Consider the following 13,519-nt stretch of genomic DNA (forward strand, 5'->3'; position numbering starts at 1 on the left):
TTTAGCCAACTATATTGGTCTGAACTCCTAGATACCAAGGAAGAAACAGAGATTCACCCTCTGCTCTTTGGGGATTTTATTTTTCCTTTCTTTAGGAGACATTCCCTCCCACCCTCTTCCTTTAGTGTCTCACCCACATTTTTCTCACAAAGACAAATATCTTTTTTCAGCTAACTCTAATTTACACAATACAAGTGGAAAGAGATTAAAAAGTGGAGATAATGGCAATGAGGCCATTGTTATGACAGCAGAGTGATATGCGAGAAAGAACATTGGATTTAGAGTCAGAACTGAGTTCTAATTCCAATTCTGCCACTTATTAGGTATTTGGCTTTGGGCAAGTTACTCAGGCCCAGCTTACTGAGCTCTACAATAAGGTTAATCCTGTGTAACCTACATTCTAGGGGTGAGTGAGGATCAAATGATGTGATATAGACTCAATATCCTTTCCCCTACCCAAACCTTATTCTCTTCAATCCTTCTTTCAGGTACTTCAGTGCTTCTCTTTCTTATTCTCTTCAGTATTTCTTTCAAGGGCACCACCATCCTTCTAGTCTCCCAGGTTCCTTGATGCTGTCCTTGGTGCTGTCCTTGAGACTGCCATCTCTCTCACATATTCAATCAGTTGTGAAATATCCTTTCTATCTATCTGCCTTTCTCTTTTCATAGATGCCACCACACTAGTTCAGGTCCCCTCCTCTCTCACCTAGACTACTGCAGTAGTCTTTGAATTGATCTCCTTGCCTTAAGCCTTCCCTTTCTCTAATCTGTCTTCCACATAGCTGCCGAAGTCATTTTTCCTAAAGTTCAAATCTGAAGATGTTACTCTTCTCCTTAACAAACTTCAATGGCTCCTTTTTGACTCTAGGTTGAAATATAAGCTCCCTCATTTAAATTTTTAAATTCCTTCACAGTTTGACTTCAACCTACCTTTCCAACTTTACTATACATTATTCCCCTTCCTTTACTTTATGATCCAGCAAAATTGGTCTTCTTGCAATTCCTCATATGCCATACTGTATCTCCTTCTTTCATAGTTTTGTGATGGCTGCCCCTCTCATATCTGGATTGCATTCCCACCTTGACTCTGCCTCCTAAAATTTCTTGTTTCCTTCAAAATTAATTTTTAGTTCTTCTAGGAATTCTTGTTGGGCTTATGCCCAATTCACTTTTTTTCCTTTGAGGATTTGCTTGTAGCTATTTTGACTTCACTGTCTTTTTCTGAATTTCTGTCTTGATCTTCCCTGTCACCATAGTAGTTTTTTTTTTATGCTCACATTCTTTTTTTGTTGCCTGCTCATTTCCTCACCCTATTTCTGGATTTTTATGTTTAAGTTGGGCTCTGTTCTTGGTGTCAGGGGGCAGAGGAATACTTTCTCAAGCTTTAGGCTTTTTCATACTGCTATTGTCAAAGTTAATTCCTGGTCTTTGGAAGTTTTCAGTGGTTTCAAAGTGGTGATCTGAGGAGATGTGTGGTCATTGCTTTCCTGGTCTGCACTATGTTCCTTACCTAGGAAGGCTCCCATTGCCTTGGGATCAGAAATAATTTCATGTCTCAGAGTCCCTGATCCATTGTGGCCAAAAGTAATACTGCTCTTCAGGGCTCCGGCTCCTTCTTGAGTGAAAATGCTCCTCTCTGCCCTTGAACTATGTCTCAGAAGTGAGTATAGGCAATGGAGTTGCCAAATAGTCTAGTCCTGTGTCCTGTACTAGCACATGGAATCCCCTGTGATCTCACTCTGACCAGTTGCTAGGTGACCTTACCATTTCTGGCTTGGTAGCTCCTGAAGCTGCTGTTACACTGGGGATATGGTACAAAACTATACACATGATAAATAGGAAATAATTAACAGATGGAAGACTCTAAAATTAATAGAGGTTGGGAAAGCCTTCCTATAGAAAGAACAATTTTACTTGGTACTTAAAGGAAGCCAGGAATGTGAATAGTTAGAGTGGAAGAGGGAGGACATTCTTAAAGGCTCGTCATATTCTAAGCGTGGTGCTGATAAGCACACAAAGACCAATAATATATTCTTCATATGTGTTTACAGTTCATAGAGACCTCAGAAATTGTCTAGCCTTTTCCCCTTTATTTTATGGATGAGGAAATTGAGACTAAGAGAGGTTAGGTGATTTCTCCAAAGTCTCACAGGTAGTAGTAGAAATGACACTTGAGTTGAATTCTTACGACTTTAAATTCTACACATTTTTTGCATTGTACCAGTGTTCCTTGAATGAATGATTACATCATATTCTCACTCACTGAAAATGGGGAAAGAGGCCTATATCATAGTTTGTGAACTTATAGATCTGGAATAATGTTCATTTTTACTTCTGTTGAAAAGTTTTCATCTTTACGTGCCTGGTAAATTGAATCTCAACTTTTCATAATGGAGCCCATAACCTATTCATATATAACTGTATGTTATATAAACTTTTAAAACAGTTTCCTTATGCATGATGTATGATTATGCCAAGAAAAATTACAATTATAGTATGGGATGCTGAATGGCTCATTCTGTATCTATTGCCTTGGAACTTTTTTTTAAATGACTAAGGAACATATTTCATTTAATGTCTTTTTCCATTTGAATAATGAAGAACATCCAAGCTTACTTTATAGGGCTGTTAGGAGGAGAGAAATCACTCTATAAGCCTTAAAGCCTTCTATACATTTGAGTCATTTATTATTGTGGTTCTAGCTATAACAAATAACAAAATTAGGAATTCTGAAGAATTGGAGTAAAAGATATCATCAGAGAAATGTGCAATCGGTTAAGTATGGTAGTCCACCCATATAGTAGCGGCTGTTGGAGAGTTTGAGGTTGGTGGATAACCTGAGTTTAGGAGTTCTGAGCAGTGGTAGGGCTAAAACTGATTGGGTATGTGCATTAAACCTGGGCCCAAGCCTCTGGAGGTAGGTGATACCAGGATGCCTAAGGAAGGTTGTGCTGGTAAAAAAAAAAAAAATGGAACAAGTTAAAGCTTCTATGCTGATCAGCAGTGAGTTGGCCCTTGAGTTACTGTTGCACTTTCAGACTGACCTAAGATAGGGTGAACCAATCTAGGAAGGAGGTAAGGAAGGTAGGAAGGTAGGAAAGAAGGAACAAAAAAAGGAAGGAATAAATAAATGAAGGAAGGAAGGAAGGAAGGAAAAGAAGAAAGAAGGAAATGAATTTTTTTTTTACCAATTTTGTTCATAATTCCAAGTCCATTGCTTTAAACACATTTTTTTACATAATCTTAGGCAATCCATTTAATTTGTGAGTATTTAAAAGAAAGAAACAATATAGACAAATTTATAATGATCAAAATAACTGCAATGTTTCATATGTATATACAGTGTCATACAAATATTTTAATAAAATCAATCCTACTTCATATGTCATCAAATTGACCCATAGCACAGGCTGGGTTTCCATTGTGAACTGAATGGTGCTTTTCCAAAAAGATTTTTTTAAAATTTATCTAGAAAATTTCTTTCAGATAGGTACTATTATTTATGCTTTATGAGTCTCAAATAATGTAATAAGTGATTATAAAATATCAATTATCTATTATGGATCAAGAGAAGCATCAAATAACAAAGAAAAGAACACTGGGTTTGAATGTCAAAGGGCTTGATTTTAGATCCTGGTTATGCTGTTTCCTACCTGTGTGATATTGTTCTGGCTGCTTTACCACTTGAAATTTCAGATTTCTTATTTATAAAAAAGTTCAATTCCATTCAATTATTCCATCAGTTGCATTCCAATTCCATTATTAAGCCCCTACTGTATATACAGTACCATGCTAGATGCTGAGGATATAAATACAAAAATGAAAAAGTCTTTGCCTTCAAGAAACTCATTTCCTACAGCCCTATAACCCTGGACAATTCACTTTTCTGTATGCCTCAATTTCCTAAACTATGAAATAGGGCTGATAGTAGCAGCTACCTCTCGAGATTATTGTGATGATCAAATGAGATAATATTTCTAAAGTGCTTTGCAAACGTTAAGTCATTATATAAATATTAGCTGTTAACTTATTAACTATTATGGGGGAAATAATATCCCATTATATTTATGTACCACAATTTCTTTAATATACCCCCATGTGATGAACATAACTTTGTTTCCAGCCCTTTACTGCCATGAAAGTGCAGCTATAAGTATTTTGGGGTATATAGAGTCTTTCTATTAAAAATGATCTCCACAGTATATATGTGAGCAATGGAATTTCTAGGTCAAATGGTGCGGATATTTTAGTGCCATTACTAGCATGATTCCAATTTGCTTTCCAGAGTAGATTAATTCATCTGTTTATTTTTCTTTTTAAAATGAACTTTATGTTTATTCCTCTCTTTTGTTTTGGTTTTTCAGTCATTTTTCAGTTGTGTCTGACTCTTCGTAACCCCATTTCGGGTTTGCTTGACAGAGATACTGGAGTGGTTTGCCATTTCCTTCTCTAGCTCATTTTACATATTAGGGAATTGAGGCAGAGTTAAGTGACTTGCCCAGGGTCACACAGCTAGTAAGTGAATGAGGCCAGATATGAACTAAGGAAGAAGCATTTCTTGACTTCAGGCTGGGCACTTTATCCATTGTGTTACCTAACTGCCCTAAAGGAAACATCTTTGGAGGAGACCTGAGATAATTATCTAAATAATTCAAGTCCCCAAAGCCAATGTGGGTCTCATTTATCTGCTTATTTTAGATTGTTGTTGTTATTCAGTTGTTTCAACTGTGTTCAATCCTTCATGACCCCATTTGGGATTTTCTTGGCAAAGATAGTGGAATGGTTTGCTATTTCCTTCACTAGCTCATTTTACAGATGAGGAAACTGGGGCAAACAGGGTTAAGTAACTTACCCAGAATCACACAGCTAGCAAAGGTATGATCCTGGATTTGATCTTAGGTCTTCTAACTCCAGGCCTGGCACCCTATCCACTGTACCACCTAGCTGCCTTTTGTTTTTGCATCATTCTGATTCTGAAATATCTTATCACTTCCTCTGCCCATTGAATCATCCCTTGTGGTAAAGGGGCAGAGGGAAACAAGTGTTTCAGTAAGACCTAGAAACATATAAACCATGACTGGAAAGACATGCAATATTCATTTATCCTAGCTCCCTGCATTTGCAAAGGAGGGTGCACTTTTTCAACTGCTCCCTAAAAACAACTGTGGTCATTATAATTGCATGGAATTCAATTGTGTTTTTCTTGTTATTGTTCTTTCCATTTGTGTTGTAGTTCTGTGAATTGACATGAGGTAGCTGTCATTATTCTCTGAAGTTTTTGGTTTTGCTTACTTCACTCTGCGTCACTTCATATGTCTTCCCATACTTCTCTAAATTCATCATATTCATCAATTTTTAATTGTGCAACAATGTTGCATTTTATTAATATATGACAATATATTCAACTATATCATGATCAAAATGAACATATACTTTATTTCTAGTTTCCCATTCTTTGGAAACACACACATAGAGACATGTTCCTTCAAATATTTTGCTGAATGCTGGACCCTTCTTTCATTTATTCATTCATTTAATAAACATTTATTAAATGCCTACTATGTGCCAGGCACTGTGCTAAGCATCGTGAGCACAAAAAGAGACAAAAGACAGTCCCTGCCCTCAAGAAGTTGACAATCTAATAGGGCAGATAAGATGCAATATATACAAATCAAGCCATGTAAAGGATAAATAAGAAATAATTGAAAGAGGGAAAGCGGGTATTAAGAGGGGTTGGGAAAGGTTTCCTATAGAAGGTGGGATTTTAATTGGGATTTAAAGGAAACCAGGGAGGTCAGTAGTTAGATTGGAGGAGGAAGAACATTCCAGGCATGGAGGAAAGTCAGAGAAAATGTCCAGAGCCGAGAGATGGAATGTCTTATTCCTGGAAGAGTTGAAAGTCCAGTGTCTGGACTGAAGAGGAGGGTCAATGAGTAAGGTATACAAAGACTGAAAAAGTAGTAGGGGTCTAGGTTATGAAGGGCTTTGAATAGCAAACAGAGGATTTTTTATTTGATCCTGGAAGCCATATTTGGGCATATGTCTAGCAGTAAGATCAAGACCTGTTCATTTTTTCTTAAACTCTCCCCTCACTTTCAGTTTTGAAGAAAGTTGACAGAACTTGCCTGCCTATTTGTTTCATCTAGAATGAGTAAGATTCTGTTGAGACTTGAGAAAATTAAGTTGCATTTTTATCCCTATCAGCCTTGGAATTAAATAACCTGAACCTTCTGTTTGTGAATTTTTCTTCTTATGAAAAAGGATTCTCTTAGTAACTTGCTTCATCAAATACATTTGTCAGGACTTATCCTGACACACTTCTTCGATTTGTTTCGTTCTTTTTCCCTCCCTACTTCCACCAGGACTGTCTTGACAGCCTTTTTGACCTTTTACAGTCTCTCAGATAGTCATTTGATTTACCCATCACTTGGTAAGTCATTTCTCTAGTGGCAAACAACATATTTCATTCATGAAGTGACCTTTCCAATTCTTGTTGTTTACCCCAGACATGAGTTCCTTTTTCCATAGTCAGATGAATTTCAGAAATGTACAGTTTAGATACCACTTGAGAAATGGGATTCCTAAGGATGAGATTTTTGCAAAAGACCTTGATCTAGATTATACAACAAGTGACAACTGAAAATCACATGGTACAGTGGCAAAAACACTGGGTTTCAAACCAAAGTACCAGGATTTGGATCCTGACATCTGTCACTTACTACTTGTGTGCCCTTGGGCAAGTCTCTTACCACCTCTGTGTCTCCTCACTTTTCCTTTCTGTAAAAATGAAGGTTTGGCCTAAATCAGGGATTCTGAAAGTCCATTAATGTGTATGTATATATGTGTATGTATGTATGCATGTATATACATATATGTATATATGTAAATATTTTAAAAAGAATAGATTACCTTTTTATTCAGTATTATTATTTTATATATTATTCTGAGATTTGATCCATGGGCTTCACCAGATTACCATAAAAAGTCTATGAGACAAAACAAAATTAAGAAATCCTGGCCTAGGTCATCTTTAATGACTCTTCTGGCTTTCAATGCTATTTTTTAATAACCTGTTGTTACCTTGGATTTTTTGTAAAGAATGACTTCCTTACTATACTCTAGCTACATATTTACAATTTGCATATAGGCTATCTACAATTAGATCACATAAGACTTAATATGCCCATTGTTGAACTAATCCTCCCCCAGAAAAAAGCAGTTCCCTATCATATTTATCCCATTTCTGTCAGTGGTATTGATAGTCTCCTCCAGTCTTATAAGGAAGAAACCCTGGAATCAGGCAATGTTAGATCAAAGCATCATGAATCATAAAATTGAAAAGGGCATTGGAAATTATCTCATTTTTTTTACTATACTTTTATAGATAAAGAACCAAAGAAGTTAAATGACTGACACAAACTTGCACAGGTAGTTAGTGGAAGGTTTAGGAAGAGAAACCCAGACTCTTAATTCCTAACTGAGTGTTCTTTTCATTCCTTATTACCAGTGTGACCCTGGAGAACTTACTTTTTGCTCTTGGCCATAAGTTTAAAATGAAACCATAGAATAAGAACTCTCCTGATCTGCAACTTTTCCCTCTCTTTCAGCTCATCTATCAAACTGTCTTTGTGCACCATCATTTCTTTCTATATATATTGCCCAGATTCCTATCGTATTCCTTATTCTAACTGCCACTACCCTGGCCCATTCTTCTGTCCTCTCAATTCTTGATCACTGATCAAACTGGTATGCACACACTAATCTTTTCCTGTTCTAATCCATACTGTGCATCATTTCTACACTGCTTTCATCATAGAATCCTAAAATCTTGAAATTGGAAAGAATCTTAGGTTTCATTTAGTCTAGGTTCCTATTGCATGAAAGAATCTTCCCTGAAGCATCTCTGACAGGTGGTCCATCTTATGCTTAAACACTTCTAGGGATAGGGGATACATTACTTCATAAGCTTCTTTTTCCAAAATTGGGGATATATACATATATATATATGGATATATACATATATATATACATATATGTACACACACACATATACACATGTGTGTATCTATCTATCTACCCACCTATCTACCTATCATCTAACTATCTGCTTTAGAAAAGATTAAACTAAACTCTTCCATCTGTAACTTTTAGCTATTTGTCTCATTCTGCCTTTTGGAGCTAATAGAGTACTTCAGCCAATGTCTGATCAGAATGAATTATAGGAGATTTATAACCTCCCCTATTATGGACACTATGCTTAATTTGAATACAACCTTATTTCCTGTTTTGTGCCATCGTAGCTAGAGTGCTGGACTTAGATTAAGGAAGACCTAAATTCAAATCCTTCCTTAACTAATTAGTACTATGTAATCCTGGAAACATCACTTAATCTCTCTCTGTCTCATGTTGCTCATATTTGAAATGGAACAGTTGAGATCCATGACCCCTAAGGTCCCTTCCAGTTCCAAATCTTTGATTTTTGTTTGTTTGACTGTCACAACACATTGTTACCTTGTATTAACCTTGTTTTATACCAAAACCTGAGTCCATTATATGTGAATTGCTGTTAAGTCATATGTCAACAATCTGACACTCATCATTATAGGACAGAATGCTACCTTCATTCCCATCCAATTTCATCTTATTGGATTTTACAGTTGTAGTTTTAGATTATCAAAATCTTCATGAATCCTGATTGGACATCCAAGATATTAGCTATTTGTCTAAGTTTTGAGTCATCTTAAAATTGTATTAGCCTGGCTCCTTTGTCTTCATCCAAGTCCTTGTTAAAAATGTTGAAAAAAATGTAAAATTTTTCCTTCTCCGTTTAAGAATTCTAGTGCTTCCCTATTGCTTATCACATCAATTATAGTAATAACTACCTTTGTATATAGCATGCATACTTTATAAAACACTCTGACATAATTTCATTTGCATCTTCCATCAATCACATGAAGTAGGTTGGTGAAATTTTAGCCCCATTTTGCAGGTGAATCAAAAACTAGAATTTTTTTTTGACTCCACCCCTAGCATTCTTTCTCTTACACCATACCTTAAATTTAAGCTATTTTGGCTGGCATTTAAAGTCCTCAATGATCTTTTCCCATCTTAACTTATTTCCCTTTATTGATTTTTCTCTAAAACATCCTATACTTCAGGCAGACAGATCTATTTATTTTCATGCTCAGCTCCAGTTCTCAGTTTTTGCAGGTGCTGTGTACCAGAGAGCTGAAATGTATTCCTTCTTCGCCTTTGACTGTTCAGGACCTGATTTTCACCTGCTATATGAAATTTCTTTAACTGAAGTCTATAGAGATTACTTATTTCTTGAATACTTCTGGCACTTACTATAATTAACACTACAAAGTTTGTCCCTGGAATGATTCAGTGATCATTGTTTTGTGGGTGTTAGGTTTATTTCCCAAAAACTATATTTATAATCACCTCAAAGATGAGCTTGTCATGTATTTATTTGGTATCTTTCAGGAGAAAACATAGGACTATAAAATTATCATCATCATCATAAATTTATCATATACTTTCATTTATCAGTCTTCTTTCTCCTTTTTAACAAGGAAATATTTCTATAGCATCTGTAGCTGTTATTATATCATTTCCATATTTCATAAAATTATATAGGTACTACCTGGAATGTTGTAAAAATCTGTTAGTGTCCATTTTACAGTTCCAGAAATGTATGCTAAAATTCTTTCTGGTAGATATCAAATAAAACATTTTTCTTCCCATTGAGCTTTGATTTCAGGATGCCAGTAAGCCTCTTACCATACTTAGTTACAGTTGTTTCCTTTGTCCTGAGTAGGTTTATAGTCAATATTTCTTACTTGAAAGAGACCAAAGTATCTGTAAACATTGCTATTGTTCATTGGTCCAATTTGATGTCTTGGTTTAATTTCAAAAGTTTAAGTCTTTATCTTTCCTTGGAGTACCTTGAGAATTTTATACTTTCAATGACATTTTGCTTTTGGGTGGCTTGTTTATAATTAATGAATAAATAAGTTGATTCTTACACTGCTGTTTTGACCTTCTCTATTGCTTTAACTATTGGACTTTTGCATTCAGTTGCTGAATAATAGTATCTAGAATTCCTAATATAGCTTTTATTTATTCTGTTTCACATTTTTCTTTTTTTTTATTTAATTAGGTAATGTGGAAATCAATTTTTTCCATTGTGCATACCAGCAAGATGCTGGTATAATTGTAGATTCAAGTGCCTTTCCAATGGTCTTCAATAATTTCATCAAACTGCTTCTGACATAATGATATTTGATACCTTTTCTTAAAAAAATTTTTGGGGCAGCACAGTGAATAGAGCACCAGCCCTAAAGTCAGGAGGACCTGAGTTCAAATCTGGCCTTAGACCAAACACTTGACACTTACTAGCTGTGTGACCCTGGGCAAGTCACTTAATCCCAATTGCCTAAAAAAAAATTCTTTGGTATCTCAACCATTCATGGTATATTTCTTATAGTGCTAATAGATGTGTCATATTTTATAATTTTCAAGGATTAAAGTATAATTATACCTTTTGTAGGGGAATCTATTCATTTTTTTGTTTATAACAAATTTCACTTCTATTATTTTCTCTGGGTTTAGTTAGCATGCTAGGTAGATTTATGCCATTAAACTAAAAAAAAAAGGGCTTTTTAAAATTCCAGTATGCCTACCTCTTCTTTAAAATCACATGATGCATAAATATTGTTTTTGTCTTCCATTTTGTTATCAGGTAGAATTTCTGGAGTTTGTGTTACATGTTAAGAAAAGGTATCAAATATCATTGATTTCCACATTACCTAATTAAATAAAAAAAAGAAAAATGTTTTAAAGTAATCTTTGTTGGGTTTTGAGTGAATTCTCCTCCTCCTCCTCCTCCTCCTCTTCTTCATCCTCCTTTTCCTCCTTATCCTCATCATCATTATTTTGTGTCACTATTATGCTGTTCTCATCTTTTTTTGTAACAACAGCTATTATTAATAATAAAGAATGAACAGCACAACTTTGTGCAAAGTCATCTATAATAATAAGAATGAATTAAACAACAAAAATGCATTAAGCACCTACTATGTGAAGAATTGGCAGATGCTTGTGGATTTGACTTCACTTGCAGAGTGATCTGTTAGGTCCTGGGGGAAGATGCAAAGTTGAGATATGACTCCTGGAAGCTCCCTTTTTTTTAATATAATGCTTTAACAATTTACAAAACACTTCATCCATAATATTGTAAGTTAAGCAATTTGTAAATATTATCACTCCTACTTTACAGATGAAGAAACTGAGACCTAGAAAGTTGAAATTCAAAATTACAGAGAGTAAATGGGACTTGACTAAAGTTTCCTTACATACTCTTTCTACCATAGTAAAGATATACAAAGTGTTAAATAATTATTTATCAATTTAGGGGAAGTCATGGAGTGAAAAATGCTATGCTTCTAACCAAGTTTCAGCTCTTGCTATAATATTTGTGTTTCACATACGAGCTGGGCATAGGTTGAGAGAATTCAACATAATATCTCTATACATACTTTAACAATTATTACTTTTCATCTGTATAAGTCAAGGAGCTATAGAGAACCTCAGTGAAAGACTTCTAAATGAAATTCTATGCTTATTCCTGATGTTTCACATTCCATTATTCTAACAAGACTCTTGAATAATAGGTGGTAGCCAAGCATCACGGGAATCAAAAACTCTGAGTAGCTTTATTTGATATTAAAGTTAACCCTCCCACATGTTGGCAGGGAAGTTACTTGTATTAGCTTTCAAAATGTTTACTTCCCATATACCATATAATTTTACAGAAACTAATGCAAAGGGTAGAAAATGAGATCCCTGAAGAGAATATCAAAGAATGAGAAAGACTTAGCCTTGAGAAACAAAGGCTAGAGGAGGATCTGGTAATACATTTCAGGTATGAGAAAAGTTATTCAACAAAGTTATTCAACTCTTATTCAATAAGAGTGACAACCTTATTGGCTGCTGGGTTTGATTTAGGATATAGTTAAAACAGGAGGGGTCTTCTGAGGTCGCCTAGTCCAGCTACCACTTAATATAGAAAAGGAATCAAGGCACAGAAATGTTCAATGATTTTCCTAAGATCACAATGGCAAAGCTGGGATGGGAAGCTAAATCCTCTGGCCCTGAACATTACGGTATTCTAATTGTACCAGGGAGACTGAGAACCACACCTCTCTCCCACTAGGCCAGAAATATCTACAATGTACAATTAGTACCACAAATTCTACTTTCATATATTTATTCCATTGTCCTCTTAAAATGCGGATGTCTCAGCACAGGGAAGTAAACCTATATATATATATATATATATATATATATATATATATTTTTTTTTTTTTTCCAGTGTCAGACAGGCATGTCTGGGAGAAGGGAACCTATGACTCTCTCAGTGATGGAAACTACTTCCATTGATGCATATCAGTGACTAGTCTCTGACTTGCACTTTTCTTTTCAATGATCAAGCAGTGATTCTTTTTATCTTCCCCCAACCTGTTCCCACCCACTCTTCCACCCTGGAAAAGAAAAAGAAAAAAGAAAACCTCTGTAACAAATAAGCATGGTTAAACATCAAAAAAAATTGATCATGACCTGAAATATGTCTCATTCTGCATATTTGTTCCATCATCTCTCTCTCAGGAAGTAGGTAGCACTCTTTAATACCAATCTTCCGGAATCATGTTTGGTGATTATGCTAATCAAAACTCTTAGGTCTTTCAAGTTTTAAGTCTTTCATTTTTACAATGTTACTATAGTATAAATTGTTCCCCTGGTCTGCTCGCTTTCACTTTGTATCGATTCATATGAGTCTCTCTGCATTTCTCTTAAATCATCTTTTTCATCATTTCTTACAACACAATAGCTTTCTGATATACTTGTGTACCATAATGTTCAGCCATTACCTAATTGATGGATTCTGCTGAATTTCCAGTTCTTTGCAACTAGAAAAATAGATGGTATCGTTTTATACTTCTCAGATATTCCTTCCTTAATCCCTTCCTCTTTCCCTTCTTCCCTTACCCCTCTCCTCTCTTTGTTCCTGTCTTTATTTTTTTGGCTGTGGCAGCTTATTTTTTTTTTCATTTAACACACATTAACCTGGCCTCCAGTGTCTGAAGGCCAAGGAGGTTACATTTACATGTCATTATTCCTTCAAGGTTCTCCATTACCCACAAGGGGATTGGGTGTAGGTGTGGAGGCTAGGCTCTATGCTCATAACTCCAGCCTGATGTTGTTCTCTCAGTTTTAGGAGGTGGCCCCTTGGACTCCAGTTCCTTTTAGGCACTAAATGTCTGATTAGCTTTCATATAAGAATATTTACTTCAAAACATTTAATCACAAATATCCATACTTACTCCTCCAACATGCTGACACAGGGTAGGCACAGTCCTCCTCCTTCACCACACTACTTCAGTCACTGGGAAGAAGAGGATTAGGTTAATAGCTTAGCTTGCCTCTAATTGAGCAGAGTCTCAGCTCCAAGTCTAAA

Source organism: Vombatus ursinus, unplaced genomic scaffold (genome assembly GCF_900497805.2).
Source record: "Vombatus ursinus unplaced genomic scaffold, bare-nosed wombat genome assembly UNPS02005659.1, whole genome shotgun sequence".
NCBI classification, from domain to species: Eukaryota; Metazoa; Chordata; class Mammalia; order Diprotodontia; family Vombatidae; genus Vombatus; species Vombatus ursinus.